Genomic DNA, 21,832 nt, shown 5'->3' with positions numbered 1-21,832 from the left:
CACCAAGGGGGGCTGGCCTTCGATGCAGCAGAGACATCGGCCTTTCACCTTCTGCTAGCCGGACCTTTGGCCACATACACCCTCGCGCACCATAGTGTCCTTTTGTTCCGCGCTGCGCCTCCCCTGGCAGCGGGATTCTGCAGAGCCCAGGAGAAGGAGACTGTCACCCCCCGTCACCATCTAGCCGGGAGGTGTGACAGGTAGGGATTCCCCTGAAGCCCAACGAGTATCCCTTCACAGGGAAGGAGCCCAATCCAGTGGACACATGGGATGAGTGGATGAGGATTTTGCCACATGCACCAGAGGAGCCCCAAGAATTGGAGCTTTTGGGGTCTTCCAAGGCCACATATTGCATTAAGTTTCACTACCACCCACCAGGTAAGACATGGCCTACTGCAGAGTATCAAAAATCTATTTATATGAGAGATGCATCACCAAATGAAAAAACATACAATCAATTTGATTGGTGCAATTACACCAGCAGCACACTTTCCATCTCCACCTGTCATCCCAGAGTGTTACCCTGGGGCATGTTCCTGATCTGTGGGGACAGAGTGCAGGCCAGGACTCCCTCCTTCCTGCAAGGAGATCCTTGCACGCTTGGCCAGCTTACCATCTGAACTCCGAACTCCACAACTATTACCGATTGGCAGAAAAAGAACTAATTGGCCTGCCAAGAACGAGAGCTCACTCAATTAGATGAAAATTATGACAGCAAAATTATTGACTGGTCATACACATTGTTGGTGATGTCCATTTTCCTACCTTCGGTTTCTGCCACCAAAGCCCTCACAGAGCTTTCTCACCTGCAGTGCTGGCTTGGTAAGCAAGCCAACTTAACATCCGCTGTGTTAAGTGACCTCCTGACCAACGAGGAGTGTTGTAGTGTGTTTAGTTAGTTTACTTAATTGCTCCCCCATTTTCTGTATTTGTTCCCCTTATGTTCTGTAATGGTTCTGGCCTCCCCAGTTTTTCCTGCCATTGAGTTGTCATTCATTCTGTTACCCTAGGAACTCCCGCCACTGGTGTTGTCAGTCCCCCTTGTTCCTCCTCCCCCTAACTCCCTTATATGTATGCCTGTTTCTCCTCCCCTGGCCCAGTCAATCACCCCCACTCCTCCCAGTTTGCTAGAATCTTCTTCCCTATGGGGGTTATTATTGGTTGTGGTCCCGGGGCTCCTCCCTTGCATTGTATGAATTGGGTTTTCCCTGATGTCTATTATGTTAAGTTCACTCCCTTGTCTTCCCCTATTGGTTCTATGTAAACCCCTCCCTGAGACACCTCCTCCCTTTATAACCTTGTTACACCCTGGCTGATGTCTTGGGTTCCTCAATAAACCCGATTGTCCCCATCGAGTGTCCAGCTCCTTCATTCTCGTCTTAATAGCAGCGAGCCTGTCCGCAGGGAGCACAGCCCAAGACCACCAGATGCCGAGGGGTGCTCCCAGATTTGCATCTGGGTGTTGGCCGCCCTCCTGCTAGCCGGACACTTGACCATAAAGGCCACACCTCGCCGCAGAGGAGACCACCTGTCATGTGACACTTCAAAATCGTGCCACCATCAAATTTTACTTCTTTCCCACAGACATGGCTGCGAGGAATTCCACAGGCTGGGCTGCTTCAATTTATCTAGTCACGGCAAAGGCATCCATGCCCACATCCAAAAGATTCAGGACATGGTCAAAGAACTCAACAAGAAAGAAACCCAGTGGTCCAAGAGCTTCTCTGTAAGCTTGGGACTCGAGGGTTGGGTTGGTTCCCTCTGTTGTGTTGTGTTGTTTAATTTCCCCAGTTGTTCCCCCATTTTATGTATTCTCCCCCGTTTCTGTACAATGGTTCCTCCCTTCCCTGATTTTCCTGCCCCTGCCTCGCCTGGCAGTTGGTTTCCTTGGTTACCCCCTTCCCCCTCAACTGCCAATCTCCCCCTGTTATGTAATTGTCCCTCCCTTTTACTCCTTATATGTAAGTTTTCCCTCCTCCCTGGGCCCAGTCAATCACCCCCCACTCCTCCCTGCCTTCTAGAAGCTTCGCCTCTCTGGGGGCTGTGGTTGGCTGTGGTCCCGGGGCCCCTCCTTTATGTTGTATCAATTGGCTAGTCCCCTATGCCAGTTATGTTTGCACCCCATCCTGGTTGGCTAGTTGGGCTTCCCTCCTCTCTCCACCCCTTCCTTTTAAAACTTTGCCTCTCCCCTCACTCCCTGCCATTTGCTGGTTGGCACCCTCCCTCTCGGTTCACGCCATCAAACCTTCAATAAAGCAGAGTTAGCCCCCAGCTTTTGGACGCCTCTTCCTTCATCCGTTAGCGCTTCAACCCACACCGTGCATCCAGCCCAGCCCAAGTCCAAGCCGCCGAGGGGGGCTGGCAGTACATGCGCCGGGGGTGTCGGCCACCTCCTTCTCGCATCTGCTAGCCGGACTTCAGGGCCAAATACGCCCCAGCGCAGGTTGGCACCCAACGTGGGGCCTGAGAGTGGACGCCGGACGTCTGGACCACTGACCGGACCCCGCGGTGTGGGATTTTACAAATTCCTTGGCCGTCGACCTACCCCAAGGTAGTAGCAGGCCCATTCTAGGGCAGCGCTCCCTGGGGACCGGAGTCGGGACTCCCAAGCACCCGCCGGGACGACTCCTGGACGAAGGCCCCTCGCCTGGGTTTTTGTTGCCGCTACAACTGGATTGGTAAGTCCGGGCCCCTTTTCTCCCTGGGGACTCTCCGGGCTTCCCCTTCGCCTTTTTAAACTTTCCCCTAGGGGTACAGGCGCTGCCCTGGGGACCTGCCCCCCACCCTCTTCCCTAAACCCCGAACCTTTGTTGTTTTAATTTTCCCGTGGGAGCCGGACTTTCCCCGGACGCGGGGGCCAGACCCACCACCCTATTCCCTTGCCCCTCGCACCTTCCCCCGGACTTCGGGACGGTAGGAGGGCGGAGGGTGGTTGTAAGCGGCTTGTTGTTTTAGTTGGCGTTTTTCCCCGGGCGAGAGGGGTGCAACATCAGCTACCTTTCCCCCTTTCTAGTAGTAAAATTTTTGCTGCTAAAAAGGCGCCATGGGTGCAGGCTTGGGAAAGGAGCAGAAAGAGGTCTATTACTATGTTAAAGGTTTGCTGCTTACGGGTGGGCATAAGGCCCCCAAGCAGGTGTTAAAGTTGTTGGTTAAGTGGGTCTTTTCGAAGTTCCCCAATGTCTCCTCAGAAGTTGTGAAACAGCCACGTTTTTGGGCAGCCGTTGTGGCAAAATTAGATGAGACCGTGAAGTCTGGGGAGACAAAATTAGTCAACGTGGCATAGTGGGCTGGCACTGTGCTTGCCATTCTCCGCCCAGTAGGGGAGCCTAAGAAGGGACCCGCAAGTTCTGTGTTATCCCCTCGTTCCCCTCGTTTGCTTGCCCCCTTGTCCCTCATTCCGCTCCCCCATCCCATAGGCAGGAGCCCTCGAGGGGGATTCTAAAGGCCGAAAAGAAGCAGGGGGTTCGACCTGTCCCCGCTCCCCCTCGACCTGCTCGGCCTCCCCCTTCGAGGAGCCCTGGCCAGGCTTCTTTTCTTCCTGACCCCTCTGTCCCTGTCCCCAAGTCCCCAGTTACAAAACCTCAAGTTCAGTTTGTTGAAGGTTTCGAAGATGGCTCCCAGGGTGCCCAAAATGGCGGCGGCCACATGGCCGTTCCCGCCAGGGCCCCTTCCCTTCCCCAGAACCCCTTTCTCCCAAATCCCAATCCCTTTCTCCCTCCTGATCCAACCCCTTTCTCGGTTGCCCCTCCCTTGTACCCCTCCACGGTCCCTCCCACTGCTCCTCCTTCGACTCCTCCCGTTCCTCCACCCTCGGTACAGCCTCCTGCTGATCCCGCCCCTGCTCCTCCCTCATACTCAGCTCCTCCCTTGACTCCTCCCGTTCCTCCGCCCCCGGTACAGCCCTCTACTGATCCCGCCCCTGCTCCCCCCACTCATTCGGCTCCTCCTTCGGCTCCTCCCATATCTCCTCCCCCAGTCCAGCCCCCCGTGGATCCCTCCCCTGATACTCCTTCGTGTTCGGCTCCGCCCCCATGTTCCACCCAGGGGGCGGAGAGGGGTGGTGTGTTGTGCCCACCCCCTTGTCCCGCCTCACTACCAGGCCCCGCCTCAACCTCTTCCACTTCCGGTTCCCACGCCTTCCCTTCCGGTTCCCACGCTTTGTGTTCCGGGGGGGGGGGGGGGGGGGTGGATGACCGGAGGCTGGGGCAGGCGCCCTTGTTGGAAGCCGCCCCGGTTTCGTACACCCTGAGCGGAGAGGGGAGTTCTCTGGCGCAGTAGGTGCCTTTAGCACCGGCCCGGATCAAGGAGCTGTGCAAGGCGCAGAAGGACTACTCCCGGGAGTCTGAATACTTCCGGGGGTTGCTCCGTAATGCCCTTGTGCAGGGAGATCTGGTGCCAGCTGACCTGAGGGCTCTCTTCTCCAGCTTGACAGGCCCCATGGAGTTCCGGATTTGGGTGGCGGAGTGGAAGAGGGAGATTTTGGAGGTTCTCCCAAACCTTTGGGGGAGTCCTTCAACTTCTCACGACGCGGACAGCCTGATAGTTCAGGAAGAGCATCTATTAGGCGAGGGGCAGTGGGCGACTGGGGCAGCCCAGGCTCGGGATCTCTTTCCACAACATCTAGTGAAGACGGCTCAGGCTGTGGAGCGAGCTTTTTTTAAGCTCGCAGTCGTCACCTCTCAATGGGAGGAAGACGATGTGCGGCAGGGCGCGCAAGAGCCCTACCTGGCCTTTATCGAACGCCTCTACCGCTTCGTTGAAGCACAGGTGTCCGGGGACAGGGAGAGAGAATGCATGCTTAGGAAGATGGCGTATTATAACGCCAATCCTGAATGCAGGAAGGCGATCAGGACTCCCCCCCGAAATCCCCGGCCCACGGTGGAGGCAATGATGGAGGCGGTAGTGGCTCACGTCCCTCTTTCTGCGCACCCACGCAGAACCTCCGTAGCCTTTGCCGATCTCCCCGAGCCCGAGCCGTTCGACCTTGAGGCTGCCCCCGCTGCCGGGCCACCAACACCAGGGCCCGGCAGAAGAACAACCGACACCCACCCCTGCCACTTATGTGGCGAGGTAGGGCACTGGATGCCCCAGTGCCCCATGAGGCTGGACTATCTTAATTGCAGGAGGCAGAGGGAGAGAGAGAAAAAAGCTTCAAAAAACTAAGCCAAGAGCGCAGTCCCTCCCTGCACGTTGACAGAAATGCGGCGGGCAAACTAACATCACGCGGGGAGGAAGGAGATGAGGGAGTGCCGCCGCCAACTTACGTTTTGCCGGACTTGACGTACTTTACGGATTTGACTGATACCTGTGGTGCAGTTCCTGCGCTTAACACCCTGTCCTCTGCTTCCCCATACAGGCTGCAGCTAACTAAGGATTTCTATATCCCTAGTAGTAACATCCAGCTGGTGTCTGTCGACCTCCAACATCCGGGTCGCTGGAGGAAACTGGGACGTTGCAGGTGGACTGTCGTCGGTGACACTAAGCACACGCCACGAGACGTGCACATCGTTCCCGGTCTGGTCACTACCGACCGGGATCGTTTCGCGGTAGGGCTGTACTGTGTCCAACCCCCACTTCTCCTTCCCAAGGGACAGGTCATCACCCAGGCCATTCCGGTTCCTGATAAAGACCATTGGAGAAACGACGTGGAGAGGACATCGCCTCCGTCAGTGGCCTGGGCGCAACTCGTAGGGAGGGAGAAGCCCCGCCTGACACGTCAACTCTCATTGGGCGGGGATCGAAAGGTCGTCAGGGGTCTCTTGGACACGGGTGCAGATGTGACGATCATTCCCTCTCGGGAGTGGCCGTCACATTGGAATTTGCAAAGTGCAGCGGGCACGATTTCAGGTGTCGGGGGTTTGCAATTGGCTAAACAGTCAAAGAGCATTGTCCAAATTAAGGGGCCCGACGGGCAATTGGCATCAGTGCGCCCGTTTGTTTTGGATTACACCGAGCCTCTCTGGGGGAGAGATCTACTAGCCCAGTGGGGGGCCAGAATTGACTTACCAAAGGCTCCCCAGGTTTTTCGGGCAGTGGCCACTGATGAGCGCCGGACTTGGAAGCTGGATTGGCTTTCTGATAGCCAGGTCCAACAGTGGCCACTTAACAAACAGAAATTGAAGGCGCTCAATGAGCTCGTACAGGAGCAGTTACTTAAGGGCAATATCGAGGAGTCTATGTCACCATGGAACTCCCCGGTTTTTGTCATCAAGAAGCCCAATAAAGATAAGTGGCGGCTCCTGACCGACCTCCGCCAAATTAATGATTTAATTGTTGATATGGGATCTCTCCAACCAGGGATGCCATCCCCAGCAATGCTCCCCCAAAATTGGAATCTGGCAATAATTGATATCTTTCTTCCAGATTCCCCTTCACCCAGACGATGCCCCGCGCTTTGCTTTCACGGTTCCGTCCATCAACCGTGAGTCCCCGGCCAAGCACTACTGTTGGCGGGTACTACCAACAGGGCATGAAGAACAGCCCTGTGATCTGCCAATGGTACGTTGCTTCGCTGCTGTCACCTCTGCGTACAGCCCTCGGGGATGCCGTCATCATTCATCATTACATGGATGACATCCTCGTGTGTGCGGCCGACCACAGTTTACTTGCCCATGCGCTTGACCTGACAACCAACGCGTTGGTTACTGCAGGGTTTGAGCTCCAGCAGGACAACATTTAGTGGATGCCACCTTGGAAGTACCTGGGCCTCAAAATTACAAAGCGGACCATTGTTCCGCAAAAATTGGCTATTCGGACCAAAGTCCAGACCCTAGCGGATGTCCATCAACTGTGTGGGTCTTTAAATTGGGTGAGACCCTGGCTAGGCATTCCCACCGAAGACCTGGCCCCCCTTTTCAATTTGTTGAAAGGGGGAGAGGGGCTTAGTTCCCCTAGGGCTCTCACCCCAGAGGCAGAGGTGGCTCTGGAGAAGGTTCAAAAAACTATTTCGGCCAGGCAGGCCCATTGGTACCACCCGGGCTTGCCGTTCAAATTCATTATACTGGGAAAGCTGCCACATCTCCACGGCATGATCCACCAGTGGGACCAAGACCTGAAGGACCAGGGCCTGGGTGACCCCCTCTTGATCACAGAGTGGGTGTTCCTCAGCCACCATAGGTCCAAAAGGATGACACGGCCACAAGAGTTGGTAGCCGAACTGATCCTCAAAGCGAGATCGAGGATCAGGGAGCTGGCAGGGTGTGACTTTTCATGCATTCACATTCCAATCAAATTGGAAGCGGGCCAATTAAAATTAAAGACCTTTGAAGAACTGCTGCAAACTAATGAATACCTACAGTTTGCACTAGACAGCTACACTGGGCGCGTCGCAGTTGATCGGCCGGCCCACAAATTATTTAATTCAGATTTCAAATTGTCTCTCACTAAGGTTCAAAGTAGGGAACCAGTGGATGCCGTGACTGTCTTTACTGACGCGTCTGGAGCATCCCACAAGTCTGTCATGACTTGGAGGGATCCTCAGACTCAGCAGTGGGAGACCGATGCTGTTCTTGTGGAGGGTTCTCCACAAGTTGCTGAGTTAGACGCAGTCGTCAGGGCCTTCCAGAGATTCCCTGGACCTTTCAATTTGGTGACAGATTCTGCGTACGTCGCAGGTGTAGTGTCCAGAGCAGAACATGCAGTTCTTCAAGAGGTCACAAACAAGAGATTGTTTGAATTATTAAATAGGCTCGTCGAGTTGGTCTCCCACCGCGAGCACCCATTTTACGTGATGCATGTGAGGTCACACACTGACCTGCCCGGGTTCATAGCGGAGGGCAACCGCCATGCCGACTCCTTGGCCGTGGCTGCCGTTACGCAGGGCCCGCTCCCGGATGTGTTCGGCCAGGCTAAGATCAGCCACCAGCTCTTTCATCAAAATGCGCCCGGCCTGGTTCGGCAATTCAACCTGACGCAGGACCAGGCCAAGGCGATCGTGGCCACATGTCCCCAATGCCAGCAACACCAAATGCCCACCGTCGCCTCAGGAGCTAATCCTCGAGGCCTGGCGAGCTGCGAGGTGTGGCAGACGGACGTAACACATGTTCCATCTTTTGGCTGGTTGTGTTACGTCCACGTCTCAGTAGACACCTTCTCCGGAGCTATCTACACTTCTGCCCACACAGGTGAAAAGGCAGCGGATGTTCAGAAGCATCTGCTTCAGGCATTCGCTGTCTTGGGCATCCCTAGGGCCTTAAAAACTGATAACGGCCCAGCGTATACTTCTAAGGAGCTGTGGAGCTTCCTGCAGCAATGGGGAATAGTCCATAAGACCGGCATCCCCTATTCCCCGACAGGCCAAGCCATGGTGGAGAGGGCCCACCAGAGCCTTAAGAAGACACTGTCCCGCCAACAACCGGCGATGAAGGTGGAGACCCTCCACGTCCGGCTGTCGAGAGCCTTGTACACCCTCAACTTTCTTAACTGCTCTTTCAACAGCCAGAATCCTCCAGTGGTCCGGCATTTCGGCAGTTGGCAGCCACCAGCAGCTGCAGCCCAAAGTCAGGCCTCCGGTTCTGGTCAAGGATCCGGAGACCTGGCGGACGGAGGGCCCCTTCGACTTGGTGACCTGGGGAAGGGGATACGCTTGCGTGTCTACCCCCTCAGGTCACAAGTGGGTTCCATCAAAATGGGTAAGGCCCTTCATCCCGAAGCAGGGGACAAAAGCAGGGACTGTACCGCAAGTTCGGCAGGCGTGTTGGCGGCGACAGAGGAGGCTTCACCATCTACCATCCACTCACTCCTCCGGACCTTCCCTCAGTGGAGGAAGAGCCTTCCCCTCCAGCCTCTCCTCCACCACTGGACCTCCTTCTCCACGCTTCTTCCTGTTCTCCCCCTGTCCCTGACATGTCACTCCGAATGTTTTATTTAAGTTGGCTTTTCGGGGAGGAACCATACTTATGATTTCGATATGCGTTTACCGTTCTTTGTCGTTTCAGTTACATCTCCCCAATGGCCCCCGCTACACCACCGCTGGCCCCAAACCCCGGGATGCTGCTCGTCCTGATGGCGACCTGCTGGCTCCTGATACCATCTACGGAGCCGTGGGTTGTCCCCCAGCCCAAGGTCAATGTCTGGCGTGCCTTGGCTCAGTCGCTTGGGCAGGACAGCATTTGCCTGGACACCGGCGCAGCAGAGGACCCGATGTCGTCTTGCCCTGTGGGGATCCCTTTCTCTCCAGGCGACTTCCCTCCCACTTTCCAATGTTCCTTTTCCCCTATTCTGGCCCAGAGCCTCACGATCCTCCCCAGTTTTGACCCCTCAAATTCCTGGAGAGACGGAGTGTTCAGGCTGGCTCCTGCAACCTCCGAGCCCACAGAACTACACCTACTCGGCTCCGCCAACGCCTCTATTTGCTTTCAGTTCGATTATACCATCACCCCCGTAGAGAAGGGCAGTGAGGTGGTCCTTCAGTCTAATAAAGAATACCAGGCCAAACAGTGGTGTCAGGCCGTCTTGAAAATCCTTGGCCCCACCACTACTGGCCGGACCCCTTACTCCCTTCCTCGGGGTGTGTTTTTAATTTGCGGAGACCGAGCGTGGGCAGGCATCCCCTCTGGCCTGGTTGGAGGGCCGTGCACCTTTGGCCGGTTGACGCTGTTCACACCCAACATGTCCCAAATTATTGATTGGAAACGATCTAACATCACGTCCGAATTGGGCAGGTCAAAAAGAGATCTTAAAGATCTCACCGAGGACTGTGATGCCGAAATTACCCATTGGTCTCACTCAAAGTCCGTTGCCTTTACCATTTTATTGCCTTGGGTATCGGTGGCGAAGGCTCTAGGAGAATTGGGCCGCCTAGAGTGTTGGGTGGCAAAACAAGCCAATTTTACATCAGCCGCATTATACGACCTCCTATCAGACAAGGAAATTACAAGGAAGGCGACACTCCAAAACAGGGCAGCAATAGATTTTCTATTGTTGCCTCACCATCACCACTGTGAGGAGTTTGAGGGCCTCTGCTGCTTGAACCTGTCCACCCGAGCCGAGGACGCCAGACAATCCATACGTAAACCACAAGACCTGGTTCACAAGGTCCGACAAGAGACCTCGGACTGGCTGGGGGACCTTTTCAAGGGTTGGGGCCTGAGCGGGTGGGCCACATCTATCATAGAAACTATTATTAAAGTTATCTTGAGTTTGGTTATGCTTTTAGTTCTCGTCATGGTGATCCGCGGTCTGGTCCAGAGACTGATATCTAAAGCCACCTCGCTCAACATCAACCATGCCGCAGTGCCCGCCGAAGAGCACATCGAGCTGGGGGACCTCTCCTCGGAGGCCGAAGAAGCTGCAGATGAGGAGGGGTCAACTGTGCCACCCACTGACCACCCATGGGCGGACGAGCCCCAGCTCGAAGAAGGCGAGGACTGGCCGGACCAGCCGCGGGTCCCCGAAATTTAAGTTTATATGGACTCCTAGGTTCTTTTATTTTATTTGTTAAGAAACGGGGAGACGTTGTGTTGTGTTGTTTAACTTCCCCAGTTGTTCCCCCATTTTATGTATTCTCCCCCGTTTCTGTACAATGGTTCCTCCCTTCCCTGATTTTCCCGCCACTGCCTCGCCTGGCAGTTGGTTTCCTTGGTTACCCCCTTCCCCCTCAACTGCCAATCTCCCCCTGTTATGTAATTATCCCTCCCTTTTACTCCTTATATGTAAGTTTTCCCTCCTCCCTGGGCTCAATCACCCCCCACTCCTCCCTGCCTTCTAGAAGCTTCGCCTCTCTGGGGGCTGTGGTTGGCTGTGGTCCCGGGGCCCCTCCTTTATGTTGTATCAATTGGCTAGTCCCCTATGCCAGTTATGTTTGCACCCCATCCTGGTTGGCTAGTTGGGCTTCCCTCCTCTCTCCACCCCTTCCTTTTAAAACTTTGCCTCTCCCCTCACTCCCTGCCCTTTGCTGGTTGGCACCCTCCTTCCCTGTTCGTGTCATCAGACCTTCAATAAAGCGGAGTTAGCCCCCAGCTTTTGGACGCCTCTTCCTTCGTCCGTTACCGCTTCAACCCACACCGTGCATCCAGCCCAGCCCAAGGCCAAGCCGCCGAGGGGGGCTGGCAGTACATGCGCCGGGGGTGTCGGCCACCTCCATCTCGCATCTGCTAGCCGGACTTCAGGGCCAAATACGCCCCAGCGCATCCCTCCTTCAAAATGTTTTCTGGTTTTTCTTACTCATCATTTTTTCTACATGTATGTTTGGATGTTTAAAAGACTGCTGAACAAGTCTCTAGAAGATGCTTTTGTATTGAATAAAGAACAAGGAGCTGTGGGGGCTGGGGAATCGGCCAGCAAAGGACTGATTGCTCTCCCCTGGAGAGCCAACCCTTGAAAGAAGCACACTACACTTAGGGTGAGGAAACCCTCCTGCCCATCATCCTTTGCAGTTCTATGTTAATGTATTGTAATCCCATTGGTTTCTACCCTGTCCCTCTCCCAAGTTTCATGTATGTCTGTCACAGACATCTTTTCATTAAAATTCTTCCATTAGGATTTTTCCTGCTGAAGCTGAGAAGTTTCAGCAGCAAAAAGTAAACAATGGTTATCTGCTGCTGTGGAATGCAACAGGTGGATCCGTGACTGGTCTCCTGTGGATGTTTGGATTTACTGACCACTCACAGCAGAGCTGTTCTCGCCTTCTGCTGGGACACAGAACTTTGTTATTCATTCCTTTTCTATTCCTAGCTTACCTAGCTTCTGAGAACTTTTCCTTCCATTTCTTTTAGTATAGTTATAATGTTATATATATACCATAAAATAATAAATCAAGCCTTCTGAACATCAGGTCAACATTCTTGCCTCTCTCTTCATCCTGCAGCCCTTACAAGCCCTGTGACATATCCCTATTCATTCCTTGTTTCTCCCCGCCATTACAGTTCCCTATATAAACCTGTTTTCCCCTGTGACGCACAAGCTGCTGCCCCTGGCTCCCTTCACAGAGGTCCTGCTCTAATAAAACCCTCCAACTCTGTGGAACCAGCCACACAGTGCTCAAGTCTTTCTTCACATCGCTGGCACTGCCGCAAGATTGAGAGCTGAGAAATCACTCAACTGCTAGGATTGTGCCTGTCCCTCTAGGACATCTTCATAAAGGCGCTTCTTCAGGAAGGTCACAGCACTCCTGCCATCGACACCGCCATAGCAGCGTAGTGCAGAAAAGGACTCGGGTTGAAATGAAGGGACTAACAAGAATCCCAGCAACGCAACACTGCAAAGCATCTGAGTACTCTGTCTGAGCAGGACCCAAGACAAGCTGTGTTCAACCACACCAGGAGCATGGCTGCAACTCTACTCATTTGCCCTGCAGGTGTGAACTACACAGAGCATGGTTCCGAGGGCTGGGAAGAAAGAACTGGGGCTCGGTCTTCCCAGTGTGGCAGAAACCCAGAGCAGCTCTGGGGACATTTCCAGGTGCCCCAGGTTCCTCCTCCCTTCCAGCCAGATGTGCTCGGAACGTGTCTCACTTGGGCTGGCGCAGCACCGAAAAGCGCTCAGGTTGAAATGAAAGGACTAACAAGAATCCCAGCAACGCAACACTGCAAAGCATCTGAGTACTCTGAGCAGGACCCAATACAAGCTGTGTTCAACCACACCAGGAGCGTGGCGGCAGCCCTGCTGGCTTGCCCTGCCTGTGTGAACAGAGCGTAGTTCCCAAGGCTGGGGGAGAAAGAACAGGGGCTCAGTCCTCCCAGTGTGGCAGAAACCCAGAGTGGCTCTGGGGACATTTCCAGGTGCCCCAGGTTCCTGCTGCCTCCCAGCCAGATGTGCTCATAATGTGCCTCACTTGGGTTTGGCCCAGTACAGAAAAGGGCCCGAGTTGAAATGAAGGGACTAGGAAGAATCCCAGCAATGCAACACTGCAAAGCATCTGAGTACTCTGAGCAGGAGCAAAGACAAGCTATGTTCAACCACACCAGGTCTTTCTTATCTGCGGAGACAGGGCATATCCAGGAATCCCCTCTCGGGGGCCCATGCACCCTGGGCTGCCTTTCCCTGACATCACTGAACATGACCCAAATACCAATTCAGAGTGCCAAATTAAGCTCAAAGATTGTCAAAAGGGGTGCAACTCAATTCAATGAGCATTGTGACAGTGAAATTTATCACTGGGCCAAATCTAAGTGTGTTGCTGTGTCCGTTTTTCTACTTCGCTGTTATCACACACTGCGCCTGTATTGGAAAACTGAATCGCCCTGGGATTCTGGATGCAATTACAAACTGGCCGGAAGGTGAAAACTGTGGTCTTGCTGATGAAGGGGAACAAGAAGGGACCACAGCATCCCAGAAATCTCATTTCTGGTCCAAACCACCACAGGTAGCAGCTGCAAAAGCTCTTAGTGAGCTACGAAATCTTAAATGCTGGGTGACTCGCCAGGTGAACTTAACATCTATGGCCTTAAGCGACCTCTTAGATGATGAGGAGATAACCAAATTGGCGACCCTGCAAAACAAGGCAGCTACTGATTTTCTGCCACTGGCACACAGGCATAAATGCCAGGAGTTTGAGGGGCTGGGTTGTTTCAATCTGTCATCCAAGAGCCAATCTGTCTGTGGGAGGAGGGGACAAGGGGGAGGTTGCAGAGAAAGTTTGAGGTAAGGTTGATGTCAAAGGGGAAAAAGCCATTCTTTTTATATTATCCATTTCGGCTGTTTGTCTCTGCACGGACACGCGTATGATGGCCTTGGGACAGCCCGCGTTTCAAAGGACGAGTCTGGACTCTTCAGATTTTCAGTCTTCGAATTGTTTATTATTTCTTCCCTCCGAGTCCTTCTTCTGTCTGGCCGTGCCGTCTTTTAAGCATCCACGACTGTGCGTGTGTTAGCGGCAGAGACGCTCTGCGACAAGACACGTCAAGAACAAGGTCTGCCCGCACCCACCCAGTATCGGGGTTCCTGGGAGCTAGCTGGGCCCTGAAAACCTTCCACGCATCCATCCAGGAAATCAAAGGCATGGTGGGTAACGTGCAACAGGAAGGCAAGGACTGGTTTAACGGCCTGTTAAAAAACTGGGGCCTTTCCAGGTGGATGCTGTCCCTCATGAAGGACAAAAGTTATTTTATTATCATCCTTTTTCTGCTGTCCTTGTGCTTCGGTGTCCTGAAGCGGATCATCACTGCCTCCACCACAAAGCCTTTCTCAGCATCCAAGATAGTGCTTGCCACCGCAGTCACGAGAAATGACAGATGACGGAAAAGACAGAAAGCAGAGAGCACCGAGGCGTAAAAACGACTGAACTCCGTTCTTTTCCACAGTGCCCTTCTCTTTATTTTTGAACAAAGAAGAGGGAGATGTTTTAAAACATTTATATGAGTTAAGTTGTTAAGCTGGTTATACCTTTTAGAAGTTAAAAATATGGTTTGGTCCTCAGTTTCCCCCAAGTACTTCCCTCATAATGGTTTTTCCCTAAGTTGTTTACCCCTTGTTTTCCTGCCAATGGCTTGTCCCTCGAGGTGACTGATCCCTTGATCCTTCCTTTATGCCCTTATAAGTTTATTTCCTCCCTCCTGGTGTTGCCCACTTCCCCTATCATTGTAGCCTTTATTTCGACAGCTTTCCGTGTCAGTCATCCCTTACTCGATGCATGATTTGCCTCCTCCCTCCTCCCCATGTAATCCTTACTGGTGTCCCACGCTCCTTCCCTGAGCTTCATTTATTGGTCAACTTGTGTCTCCTGCTGTCACACCCATTTCCTTTATCACTGCCTCCCCAAGCTGTCCTCCTCTGACACCCGTCACTGGTTCTGCCTGGGAAATAAAGCGCCCTGGCATCCACACAAGTGTCCACTAGTGGGAAGTTAAGATATCGCAATGTTACTGTCAGGCAGAACCCCTCCCCTTTTACCGTTACCGTTAACTGTTGCAGTGCGTTTGTTAAGTTTATTGTATTGTTCCCCCATGTTCTGTATTGCTCCCCCCATTTTATGTAAATGGTTCTGCCCTCCCCAGTTTTCCCGCCATAGCCCTGCCACTCATTCTGTTACTATAGTTACTCCCACCCTTGGCCCTGTCAGTCCCTCAAGTCATATAATTCCTCCTCCCCTTCATTTCCTTATTTGTATACTTGTTCTCCTCCCTGGGTCTCGTCAGTCACCCCCACTCCACCTAGTTTTCCAGAAACCTCTTCGCTCTGGGGGTAGTGATTGGCAGTGGTCCCAGGGCCCCTCCCTTACTTTGTATCAATTGGGTTTTCCCTTATGTCTGTCATGTTATGTTCACTCCCTTACGTTCCCTTAGTGGTTCTTTGTAAACCCCTTCCTGATACACCTCCTCCCTTTAAAACCTTGCTTCTCCCTCTTCTCTGGGTCACTCCCTGGTTGGCTTCTTGGCATCTCCAATAAACCTGACTTTACCCCCAGAGTGTCCAGCTCCTTTCTACTCGTCTTGGCAGCAGCGAGACCCGTCCGCAGCCAGCACAGCCTGAGGCCATTAGACGCCGAGGGGTGCTGGCAGGATTGCAGCTGGGTGTCGGCCATCCTCAGCTAGCCAGACACTGACCTCTAAGGCCAGATACACCTCGCCGCAGTTAACCCCTGTTATAAATGACCTGGTCTAACCATTAATAAATGCCATTTACCGTCTACCACATTGGTGAGTGCGTGTACTTGGACCGTGTGGCAAAAGTGCTGCCACCGAGCCGTTCTCGACCCGGGACGCCACGCCTCAAGCGGAGGCAACATCCACTCTCTCCTTCCTTTATCTCGGGACTTCGTAGCTATGCTATTGCCTGCACCACCCATGCTGCAGACAGCACCACTATCCGAGAGATTTCCAGAAGAACCTGGAAGTGGCAGATCTTGTGGTCTCCTCTGGCCACACACCAGGAGCAGCTAGCCGGCATTTGTCCAGCTCCTGGGGCCACAGAGCAGGCTACAGCAGCGTAGTGCAGAAAAGGACTCGGGTTGAAAGGAAGGGACTAGGAAGAATCCCAGCAATGCAACACTGCAAAGCATCTGAGTACTCTGTCTGAGCAGGACCCAAGACAAGCTGTGTTCAACCACACCAGGAGCATGGCTGCAACTCTGCTGGCTTGCCCTGCCTGTGTGAACTGCACAGAGCATGGTTCCCAGGGCTGGGAAGAAAGAACTGGGGCTCGGTCCTCCCAGCGTGGCAGAAGCCCAGAGTCGCTCTAGGGACATTTCCAGGTGCTCCAGGTTCCTGCTCCCTCCCAGCCAGATGTGCTCGGAACGTGTCTCACTTGGGCTGGCGCAGCACCGAAAAGCGCTCAGGTTGAAATGAAGGGACTAAGAAGAATCCCAGCAATGCAACACTGCAAAGCATCTGAGTACTATGTCTCAGCAGGACCCAAGACAAGCTGTGTTCAACCACACCAGGAGCGTGGCTGCAACTCTGCTGGCTTGCCCTGCCTGTGTGAACTGCACAGAGCATGGTTCCCAGCCCTGGGGGAGAAAACAGGGCTCAGTCCTCCCAGTGCGGCAGAAACCCAGAGCGGCTCTGGAGACATTTCCAGGTGCCCCAGGTTCCTGCTGCCTCCCAGCCAGATGTGCTCAGCCCTGTTTCTCCAACCAGGCCATTTCTCCAACAATGGCCTTCATGCTGGCCCTGTTAGCCACTCATACAGGGCTGAAGGTGTGTCATAAGTTTTATTTCAACTTGATATTTCAACTTGACCAGGATGAAGTTGAGCAGATGCAAGATGCCAGGAATATCTCCATGGTTTCTCCATCAGTTTTGGTTAGGATTTCCTGGCCAATGCACCAGTGATCAGCACAGCCATCACCTGGGTTTTGTGAGCAGCACAGTGTCCACTTTGTGTGAACAACTCAGAGCATGCCTCACTTGGGTTTAGGATAATGCAGAAAAGGACTCAGCTTGACGTGAAGGGACTAGAAGAATCCCAGCAACGCAACACTGCAAAGCATCTGAATACTCTCTGTGGCAGCTTCGGCTGAGCCCTCCACCTTTGGCGCTGAACGTGATGCGGCTTTGAAAGCATCACAGCTCAGGAGGGAGCCACCTAATGGCGCTGGACCTGTCCTGTGGGCATGGGCCCTTGTGGAATTATTGGTTCCTAGCAGCACCAACAACCCTGCGTGAGCACGCCTATTTATGTCCAGTGGTGCTCCCAGGGGAGCGAAGGTGCACCCCTTTCTTGCAGCAGGAAGATAAGAAGATGCCTTCCTGGACTGGGGACTGCTCCTGCTGGTTTTTTTCCCGAAGTCAGAGGTTTGGTGAGTTTTTCCCTGGTGGCGCTGGGATGTACCAAGCCAGGGGGGCTCCCTTTAGGCGACTGTTGATCCCAGCGGATGGGACATGCAGCATGAGCAGTTGCCGCCGCGGCTTTTGGGACCCTTTTCAAAGTTTTAGGTTCTCCGTTTCCACCAGCAAGTGGGTGGAAATGTTCTGAGTTGGCAGCATGGGTAACAGGCTGTCTTCTCAGCAGAAAGAGGTGTATTTCCAAGTTGTGGGATTCCTGCCAGGAGGGGGTTGGACAGTTTTGCAAGGGTTTAGTTAAAAGCTTTGACCAATCGCTATTTTCTTAGTTTCCGCAATTGACCGCTGAAAAGGTCAAAGAAGAAGAGTTTCTGGAAGGCAGTGAGTTGTGAATTAACTGACAGTACCAAGAAAAGTGATCCTACAGTCAGGGAAGGGTATATGCGGCTGTTTCTTTTAATTATCGAAGTTGTAAAAAATGATGCTGCAATTCATGAACAGGGAAGTGGAAAATGTCCTGCGGCAAGCTCCCCAGTTCTTCCCTCAACCCCTGTCCCTGCCTTCTTTCCCTGTTCCCACTTCCCCTACACCGGGTGGAGGGGGGGAAGCAACGCGTCCAGAGCAGACGCAGGGCTGCTACCATCTCCCTGACTTACTCCAGTCCCCGCGTCGGGGAACCTGCTCCTAACCCTCCTTCCAATCCCTTTTTCCCAGTTGCTGAGTCCAAAAAAGTTCAAGGTCGCTTCAGTACCCAAAACCTCTTCCTGAGGAACAGGAGCGTACCACGCTGCCTGGAGTGCCAGAGCAAGCTGGGGTGACTGATCACACACTCGGAGAGACACTAGCGAACAGTGCAGGAGGGCCAGGAATATCTCCATGTAGTCGTTTTGGTTAGGATTTCCCAGCTAATGCACCCATGGTCAGCATGGGCATCACCTGGTGTGTGAGCAGCACAGGGTCCACTCGGTGTGAAGAGCTCAGAGTGTGCCTCACTTGGGCTGGCGCAGCACAGAAAAGCGCTCAGGTTGAAATTAAAGGACTAACAAGAATCCCAGCAACGCAACACTGCAAAGCATCTGAGTACTCTGTCTCAGCAGAACCAAAGACAAGCTGTATTCAACCACACCAGGAGTGTGGCTGCAATTCTGCTGGCTTGCCCTGCCTGTGTGAACTGCACAGAACATAGTTCCCAGGGCTGGGGGCAAAGAACAGAGCTCGGTCCTCTCAGCGTGGCAGAAACCCAGAGTGGCTCTGGGGACATTTCCAGGTGCTCCAGGTTCCTGCTGCCTCCCAGCCAGATGTGCTCAGAACGTGCCTCACTTGGCTTTGGCACAGCGCAGAAAAAGCTCAGGTTGAAATGAAGGGACTAAGAAGAATCCCAGCAACACAACACTGCAAAGCATCTGAGTACTCTGAGCAGGACCCAAGACAAGCTGTGTTCAACCACACCAAGAGCGTGGTTGCAACTCTGCTGGCTTGCCCTGCCTGTGTGAACTGCACAGAGCATGGTTCCCAGGGCTGGGGGCAAAGAACAAGGCTCGGTCCTCCCAGTGTGGCACATAAGCAGAGAGCCCTGGGGACATTTCCAGGTGCCCCAATTCCTTGCTCCTTCCCAGCCAGATGTACTGAGCCCCTCTTCAGTTCTCACATACTCTGCTACTTTCTAAGCAACTCAGAAAGTGCCATCAATGCTGAGGACGTTTTTTGTCACCAGAGTAACATGGGGCTACTTCTGTCAGCTCTTCTACCGCTGGCACTGTGTAGGACGCCACTTCCGAAGGACATTGCTGCATGGCAGGAAGCCCTCTGGATTTGAACTGTTCCTGTGGGCATCAGCCCTTTGGATTTGGTTCTTGGCAGCACCAGTGCCCTTGTGTAAGCACGCTGACTGTTGTCCAGTGGTCCTCTCAGGGACGGAAGGGCAACCCTTTCCTGCAGCGGGAGAGGATGACCCCTTTCTTGCAGCAAGACAGGATGCCTTCAGGACTTAGGACCCTCACTGCTGCTTTTTCTCCTGAAATCGACGGTTGGGTGAGTTTCCCTGGTGGCGTTGGGACGGACCCAACTAGGGGGGCTCTCCACAGGCAACCACGCCCCTGGGGGTGAGGGAATGCACCGCGCGCAGTGCATGGGGCTTGCCGCCATCGGCTTTCGGGACCCTTTCCCAGTTTATTTTCCTTAGTTTTCAGCAGTGAGCGGGTGGGAGTAAGTTTGGTCAGCAGCATGGATACTTGGCTGTCCACCCATTAGAGAGAGGTTTATCTCCAAGTTGTGGGGCTCCTGAGGAAGGGGGGTGAAAAATTTCCCAAAAGTTTGGCTAAGGGGTTTGTTCGTTGGATGTTTAAGTTCCCACAAATAATGGCCAAAGAGGTTAGTGATGAGAATTTCTGGAGGACTGTAGGGTGTTTGTTAACGGAAAGCACAAAAAGGAGGAACCCTACTGTAAAGGAAGGATATATGAAATTGTTTCTTTTGATTATTAAGATTGTCAAGACTAGTGGCACAAATTGTGAGTGGTAAAGCAAAAAATGTCTGACACTGTGGTCCCCAGTTCTCCCTCAACCCCCATCCCTGCCTTCTTTTTCTACCCGTTTCCCCTACATCGGGTGGACAAGGGAGAGCAACCCATCCACAGCAAACGCAGGGTTGCTACCATCTCCCTGGCTCCCCCCAGTCCCCTCGGTACCTTCACCCTGACAGTGGTGGCCACACTGTCAGGGAATTTGTCCCTAAACCTTTTCCCAATCCCTTTTTCCCCATAGCTAATCCTGAGAATGTTCACAGTTGATTTATTCCCCAAAACCCACTCTCGCACATTCCAGAGAAGTGCCACAAGATGGCCACCACCTCGTGGCAGCCGCTGCAGCACCACAAAATGGCCACCACCTCATGGCAGAGGCTTCTCCTCCCCAGAATCCTCTCCTTCCAGCACTACCCCCTGATCCTGCCTTTTCCCTGTCCTCTTCACCCGCATCAAGGCTGAAGATGTTTTTTGTCACTGGAGTAACAGAGTTTTGGGAAGTGAGAGATCACAGAAAAGCTTCAGCTTTTGTTCATCACTTACACTTCCTCTTAATTCTTTGTGAAAAATGCATGTATTTTATGATTGGCTTTTTGCAAATACTAAAATAGTATTATACGTATTGTGTTAGAAAATAATGCTATATTAATTTTCTGAAGTACTGTGTTAAATATAGTATTAGGTTATAAACATTGTTAAAATATAAACTATGCTATGTAAGATGCTTTGTTTAAAAGAAAGGACTCGCAGTGAGATAGCAGCCACAGGACATCTAAATCTTCCAGAAAAAAAAAATTTATTGCCTTCTTATTGGAAGAAACTAACTTCTTCCCACCTCGAAGGCACTGTTATGATTAGAGGGAAGAAGCTGATGAAGATCAGACGGAATCCTGTGTTTGAATGAAATTTATGCATCATGTATGAAGTGTATGAATATGCAACGGGCTATTGTTCTTAAGGATTAATCCTTTGTTAATGGGTGTCCTTTTTTGGGGCTTGTGATGCCCAGAAAAAGGCACCCGGACGTCCGTAACTCTTTGCTTTTATTGTCTTGTATTGTCTTAATTCAATGTGTCCAAATTGTTATTACTCTAATTGTGTTACTATTTTTTTAACCATTTTACTACTATTAAACTTTTAAAAATTTTCGAAACAAGTGATTGGCATTTTTCACCTTCTTGTTTCTCTAATATTTTTAAATTATTACTGCTTGTTTTCTTTTTATGTACTCCTTAACAAAGCATACCATTAAATCATTGGTCACAATTAAATAGCTCATCCTTCCTATTGACACAAAGCAACGTGCATCAACATATTTGGCAAACAGTTACAAAAAAACTGAAGGCATGTATTCGTTCTGCTTCTCTAGCTGCAAATATTCCCCGCTTATCTCTATTCTCTTGGTTAACGCCCTTGGTCTTGTTCTTTCCAATGGGTGCTTCCAACTAGCTTGTTTTACCACAGTCTAGAGGAACAAAAACTGCTGTTGGTTCCAGCAGACATTTCCAGGCACACACAGCATGAGAGTACATTGACTCTAGAGGCACTTCACTCACAGCATCCCTCTAACAATGAATGCTAAATTAATAACTACATCTGGGTGCATATTGAAGAGCTGCACACTTCAACTGATAAACCATTTGGATTCGAACGTTAAGAATTCTGACAGTATTTTGCTGTGTATTTCTCTCTGAGAGAGTGTACAAATTTATTCTCCATCAGGATACAGCTTCAAGGGTGTATTGCAGGCTCTGGATTCTCACATACTCTGCTGTTTTACCAGCAAAATGTAAAATACCATCATAGCTGAGGACATTTTTTGTCACTGGAATAGCACAGTTTTGGGAAAGTCAAGAGGGCACAAAAAAATATTCAGCTTTTGTTCCTCTTATTTCTCAAACCTTAAATTCTACTGGGAAATGCAGATACCACAAGAAGAAAAAACCATCTCCTGAAAAAAAAATTGAAATCTGTCTAATTTAAAAGTACTTGGCTTTGCTAAATTTCCCTTAATATCATATGCAGATTCAACGGGAAGTCTATCTGTTGAGTCTTATTTTTCAGGCCTTAACTGAGATACACTCCAAATTCCTGCATTAGCTGCGATAGGAGCCTAACGGAGCGTCAAGCCTGCAAGGCTTAATTAATCACG

The sequence above is a fragment of the Melospiza georgiana genome, chromosome Z (assembly GCF_028018845.1).
Source record: "Melospiza georgiana isolate bMelGeo1 chromosome Z, bMelGeo1.pri, whole genome shotgun sequence".
Taxonomy (NCBI): domain Eukaryota; kingdom Metazoa; phylum Chordata; class Aves; order Passeriformes; family Passerellidae; genus Melospiza; species Melospiza georgiana.
This window is presented reverse-complemented; position numbering follows the sequence as displayed.